This window comes from Gorilla gorilla, chromosome 14 (assembly GCF_029281585.2).
Source record: "Gorilla gorilla gorilla isolate KB3781 chromosome 14, NHGRI_mGorGor1-v2.1_pri, whole genome shotgun sequence".
Classification (NCBI taxonomy): domain Eukaryota; kingdom Metazoa; phylum Chordata; class Mammalia; order Primates; family Hominidae; genus Gorilla; species Gorilla gorilla.
In genome coordinates, this window is record NC_073238.2 from 32,554,809 (window position 1) to 32,561,614 (window position 6,806).

Genomic DNA, 6,806 nt, shown 5'->3' on the forward strand with positions numbered 1-6,806 from the left:
TGTTCATATCCTTTGCCCACTTTTTGATGGGGTTGTTTGTTTTTTTCTTGTAAATTTGTTTGAGTTCATTGTTAACTTTCTTAAAGTAAGGCTCTAGACATTTGCTTCTTTACAAGTATCTTGCAAAGCCATTATGAGGTAGAAGAAAAGTTTAAATGCACCACATTTTTCTACTCCATCGTAACTAAAATTACTACTCACAGGATATGTATAGCTTCTGAATTTTGGTCCATCACATTCTCCACCATCAAGTGAGTATACTCTTAAGGTTCTCACTTTATCATCAGCATAATATATTTTGCTTCCAGAATGCCCAGTAAAGCTGAAATTTTTCACTTAAAGTGATAAAATAATTCCCCAAATATCTACTTAACAATCTTAGATCTGAGTTTTGGCAAGACAGTTTAATGCATACACAGTGAAAACACTACATTTCTCACTCTCTCTCACCCATGAACAGATTAAAACCCCAAAGTTTTCACTATATTTCCTCTTTCTTATACAGCTCAATTTTTAACATGCAGCTTACTTATAATCTAAAAACAATTTTAAACATGATTGTCATAAAAATATTTTAAAACAGAGATGACATGTATAAAGGCAGACATAGATCATCCATGGTTACATCCGTTACATTTCTTTAGAAATAGAACTGTTTCTTCTCCTGTAAACAAACTTTTTTTTCACACATTTAAAGCGAGGTCAGCGCTGACATAAAATTATCGCTCTACTCACAGCCTTGTCTAGAGCCTTACTTTAAGAAAGTTAAAGTTTGCACTGTGCTTGAGATACATTTTCTTCATCTTCACAGCCCCAGCACTCTTACTTGAGAGTATGAGTCAACAGAAGTTTGCAAGCTAAAACCATTCAATAATATTTTCATGAATACTGGAATGGTAGTAAGTAACATTACAAAACATCAGAGGCCAAAAATGTTTCTTTGTTGGAGCCCAAGATTTTAATTTATTCTTCATTACCTGAAAATACTGCTCATTTCACCTCTTTAGGAAAAAAAATATTCTGGAGATTAATAATTCCTTCATTAATGCTTCACCCAAGACGATTCCTTCACACTTATCCTCCAATGCTCTGTTGTTTTCATCCATTTGATGTAGCAGGCAACAAGAATCACCTTTCCTTTGGTGATCTGGCATAATGATCTCTTATGCTTTTTGCCAGTTGTTTGACAAATATTTTGTAAATTTTTCCACGGTATGTATGCACTGTTTTTTGTAGTTCCAGTTCTAAAGATTTTATTAGGGAATGAACGTTGTCATCTTAAAAAAAAACAATTTCTCAGTGCTTCATAAACAGCTCTAAGTGCTGGTTGCTTATCATCATGGTAAACACCTCTGTTCCCTGAAGAATCAAGATTCCTTCTTCTGCTTCTTGGCAACTGCTTCCATATAGACAATGATCTGGATGATAATTCCATTGACACGGAAAGGCAAAAAGACTTTCTGGATTACGAAAAAACATGATATCCAACAAATCTTGATTGCCCATGTAATGTTTAGTTTGTATTCTTTAAGCCATGTCATAAGTATATCTCCTCATTGTAGTCACACAGTTTGTCATATCATTCTTGAAATACTTCCTTCTCATTCGAGTCATATTCGTCAACATAACTCCAGGGTTTACTCCAGTTTTTCCACAGTATGGTTGCCTAGCAAAGCGACTATACCATCTTATTTGAGGTTCCTTGTGTTCTGAGGCCACTGGAGCAATTTATGTGGAATTAAATTTCTTTAGTAAAGAACAAATATGATCAACTGGTTGTAAAAAAGGCTATTAGTGTGGGAGTCAACTTCTTTCAGGAATAACGGCAAGAACAATCTCTGCGGACCACATGGTTTAAAGAGTTTTTCCATGCTGCTGCATTCTCACTTGGAAAGGTTATGGGGTATATTGTATAATTAAATATTTTCAGAAATGACCCCTGTCACGTCTTCCTTTAAAGCTATGATGTAGCTGATCTTCAGCAAAAACCTGGAATTGAAGAGCTTTGATCCTGAAAAATGATAGCTGAGTTCAACGTGGTCATAGTTTCTTCCAGTCTTTCATCACAGGCAAGTACAGCTAGATGCATTTTCTCAACAGGCTGTATTTTCAGACTACACCTGTCCCACCCACCAGGATGCACAGCAGGACCAGCGCTGCCCGCGCCTCTCAGGGCACCGCATCCGCCTCCTGCCAGCCAGGAAGCCACTGAGGCCTGCTGCTTCCTGCCACCACCGCCTGCTGCTTCCTCCAGGGACATGGGGAGCTGGCTGAAGGCGTAAAGGAGCGAGCAGAAGCCGCAGGCCAGACACAGCGCCACCACGTGCGGGTAGCGACGCATCGCCCAAGCCGTGTTCCTTGGTCTCCGTCTCCGCCGCGCCCGCCTGGTGAACTGGAGCACAGGGACCATAGTTCTGGAAATTTATCCTTTTTCTCTCCATGGATTCAGCAGCAGTGTCTAAAAGAAAAAAATTCATCAATCAATCATTTATGTATATTTTAATATAAAGATAAAACACTGCGAACCAGTGGAGCTGGATAGAAAGTAATTCAATTTTACAGAACACATCTGTTTTTCAGGCTCTTTTATTAAATATAAAAGAGCCATATATATTTCTGTGGAATTCCCCCTTTTACTTAAGAATTCATTATCAGCGAATTAGTTTAAGGAGGCTGTTTTGTTAGAGGCTGTGGTTGCATTCAAAAATTAGAATAGGAACAATGACTTGTAAAAATTCAACATTTTATTTTATTTTTGAGATGGAGTCTCGCTCTGTCGCCCAGGCTGTAGTGCAGTGGCGCGATCTCGGCTCACTGCAACCTCAGCCTCCCGGGTTTAAGGAATTCTCTGCTTCAGCCTCCTGAATAGCTGAGATTACAGGCGCATGCCACCAAGCCCAGCTAATTTTTTTGTATTTTTAGTAGAGACGAAGTTTCACCACCTTGGCCAGGCTGGTCTTGAGCTCCTGACCTCGTGATCAGCCCACCTCCGCCTTCAAAAGTGCTGGGATTATAGGCGTGAGCCGCCGCGCCCGGCCGGAAGTTCTTTCTTCTTAAAAGGATTATAAATGTAATTCCCACTGGCATGACACTTTTACTAATATAGGTTGACTTTTTGCTTCAAATAACCCATTCGTACATCTAAATTAATTTTGCTCAGTATGTGTGTGTGCATGTGTGTGTGTGGATGTGTGTGTGTGTGTGGATGTGTGGATGTAAATCACAGTAAAGGGTAAAGGGAAGGTGGAAAAAAGGGAGATGGTCTAACATTTTTCACACATTTTTTAAATACACAAAAGATATGTAGTAAAAACAATGGTGTGGTGAAAACAAAATCTTGCAAACTGGAAAAAAGACAGTCCCCGGTCCCGTCTGGTCCCGTCCCGCCGCGGGGCCAGCCAGCTGTAAGCTCCACGCAGTTCAACAAGGGCCCCTCCTACAGGCTCTTGGCGGACGTCCAGAACCGGCTCCTGTCCAAATATGACTCCCAGAAGGAGGTAGAGCTCCGCAGCTGGATCTAGGGACTCACTGGCCTCTCCATCGGCCCAGTGAGTCCCGACTTCAGAAGGGCCTGAAGGACGGGATTATCTTATGCACACTCATGAACAAACTGCAGCCGGGCTCAGTCCCCAAAATCAACCGCTTCAGTGTAGAACTCGTACCAGCTAGAAAGCCTCTCCAACCTCCTCAAGGCCATGGTCAGCTACAGCATGAACCCCGTGGACCTATTTGAGACCAACGACCTGTTTGAGAGTGGGAACGTGAGGCAGGTACAGGTGTCTCTCTTCTGGCCCTGGCAGGGAAGGCCAAGACTAAGGGGCTGCAGAGCGAGGTGGACATCGGTGAGGAGTACTCAGAGAAGCAGGAGAGGAACTTCGACGATGCCACCATGAAGGCTGGCCAGTGCGTCATCGGGCTGCAGATTACCAACAAACGCGCCAGCCAGTCAGGCACGACTGTGTATGGCAGAGCACGAGGAGGCATCTCTGCGACCCCAAGAACAACATCCTGCCCCCCATGGACCACTCGACCATCAGCCTCCAGATGGGTACAAGCAAGTGCGCCAGCCAGGTGGGCATGGCGGCTCCCGGGACCCGGTGGCACATCTACGACACGAAGCTGGGAATCACAAGTATGACAACTCTTCCATGACCCTGAAGATGGGCTACACGCTGGGCGCCAACCAGAGCAGCCAGGTCTTCAGCCTGGGCCGACAGATATACGACCCCAAGTACTGCCTGGGAGCACAGTGGCCCAAGGGGCTCCCTCAGGTGCCGGCGACTGCCCGGGGCCAGCGGAGACCCCTGAATATCTTCCTTACTACCAAGAGGAGACCAGCTACTGAGGCTCCCAGCACGCTGTCTCCCTACATGGTCTCCCTGTCTGGGTGTTTGGGTTTTTCTGTGTTTTCATCTTTTTTTTTTTTTTTTTAACCTGTTCAGTGCTGCCAGTCAACGGAGCGTCTGTGAGTAGCAGCGTGGGATCAGGCAGCAGGGTATTTTTTTCCCGTTGCTTTCGTTCCTTTGCAGGACTGAGCCACCGGGCTGTGGGGGAAGGGATCAAGGCCGTATCCCGATGCGTGTAGGGTGAGGGTCCCCGCTGGCGCCTCCAGGCTGTGGGCCTAGCTGTGCTGGGGAGACGAGACCTGGGCATGGAGGGAACCGGTCCCCGAAGGTTTCCCGTTGCCTCACCTTTTCCCCCTTTTGTCAGCCTATCAGTTTGTGGTTTCTGTACCCGCAAAAGTTTCAAGAAGTATTAACAAAAGAAAAAAATTTTTTTTCCCCCAGGAAGGGGGCAGGGACAGTGGGTGCTGGGAAATCAGTCCCTTGGGACAGGGGGCCAGGCCAGGATGCTAAAATATCTCAGGCTCCTGAGTGGCTGGATTTCCCTAGGACCCTCAGACCAACAGACCTCAGACCCTCAGACCTATGCTGGGGCCCGGTGAGGAAACAGGCCCAGACAAGGTAGTGGAATTCTCCGCTGTTAGTGATAAGCCTGACCCCTCTCCATACTAGTCCCCTTAACCCCGTGGCTCTCAGTAGGGTTTTTTTGTTTGTTTTTGTTTTTGTTTTTCTGAGATGGAGTCTCACTTTGTCTCTCAGGCTGAAGCACGGTGGAGTAATCTCGCCTCACTGCACTGGCCTCCCATGCTCAAGTGATCCTCCTGCCTCAGCCTCCAGAGTAGCTAGGACTACAGGCCTGTGCCACCACGCCTAGCTAATTTTTTGTATTTTTAGTAGAAATGGGATTTCACCATGTTGGCCAGGTTGATCTGGAACTCTTGCCCTCATGTGATCTGCCTGCCTCGTCCTCCCAAAGTGTTGGGATGACAGGTGTGAGCCACCACGCCCAGCCCCTCAGTAGGTTCTAAGGAGCCCCAGCCCTCCTTCTCCCCTTCCGGGCCTGACCAGGTATACTGCTGTATCTCCCGCCACCACACGCCCTGCCAAGTACTGCACAGGGCCCCCCACCCAGGGACCCTGGACCATGAGATAATATGAAATACCAACTGTGGACCAAACACAATAAAACCTCTGTTTTTAAGAAGAAAATGAAAAGACTTAAAATTGGCATTTTAAGACTTTATATATATTATTAAATATATATTAAATATAAATGTTATACAATTTAGCGCCTCTATCTCCCAGTCTCTGGGAGAGGTTAGGAACTTAACTTTCTTAAGCCTCAATTAGTAAATACATCTGGCCTAGCCACATTGACCAACCGCTCTCCTAACATCATCCTGTAAATTTCAGAAGCTCATGCAAAACTCTCCCACCTTTTGTTTCAACAGATATGTCAACTGATACAATTATAAAACAATTGTATAAGATACTATTAGATTTAATCTCACAATCACACTCAGCTGGATTACTAACCCTTCTCCTACATCTTGCTCACCTAAATTTATCTACATTTTCTATGAATTGAATAGCTTGGAAATGTATGTCGTCTGTGTATTATAGTGTAAATTACTGTAATACAGAAATATGGACTTTCTTTAACTCCCATTTGCTGCCTAGAAAATACCAGTATTTTTTTGAGCATGCCAAGTGTTTCCAAGCATTCAGAAGTGCAGAATGAGGTCTGCTTGTCATCCTCTCAGTCTCAACTCCTCTCCCTCCTTCATCTCTCTGTTTCATTGATGAGTATAGAAGATTAGTGATTTTTATATGAAATGAAAATTGATGGAACTAAGGTGTTGATTTGATTATCCAACCGACCATTTATTGAGTGTCCATTACAAGTTAAATTGTGTTCTGGAGAACAGCTCAGGAAATGAATGCTTGACATTGATATACATAATAGAAATACAAACCTACCACTAAAAAATCAGACCTCTTATGACAATCCAGATTCTCATGTAAGTTTCATGAAGCTCTTTCAAGATGAGAATGTAAAATTTCAAAAAAAAAAAATCATTTTGACAAGTCCTTCTTGAGACAGAAAAGTGGAATTAGAAGATCATGTATGGTAGTTTCACTAGCTCAAATCTTAAGTACAGTTTTTAGTCAACTGACAGCCATATAATTCTTAGTTTTGTATACTGATATTCATTAGAAATTATAAACTTTAAAAAATATTCCTGTCTCATTCTACTAATCAATTTAAAATTTTCATTCATTTGGTTATATTTCTTCATTTTACCTGGTCTTTAATACTTCTTTCCTGCCCAGCATTAAACTTAATTAATGTCTAATTTGTTTACTTGGTTTAGTTACTTTTGGCCATGTTCAATACACTTCTTATGAAGCAGGCATGTAGGAGTGTTTACAAGTTTATGGTTCTCAGTCTTCCAAATCCCT

The 6,806-nt window shown here is 43.2% G+C and overlaps 2 pseudogenes; one reads left to right on the plus strand and one right to left on the minus strand.

Annotated features, from left to right (window-relative positions):
• Window positions 1-927: 927 nt before the first annotated feature.
• LOC129526438 (glucoside xylosyltransferase 1-like) lies at window positions 928-2,368 on the minus strand (annotated as a pseudogene).
• A 1,042-nt stretch (window positions 2,369-3,410) lies between these two features.
• On the plus strand, window positions 3,411-4,345 carry LOC129526315 (calponin-2-like; annotated as a pseudogene).
• Window positions 4,346-6,806: the final 2,461 nt, after the last annotated feature.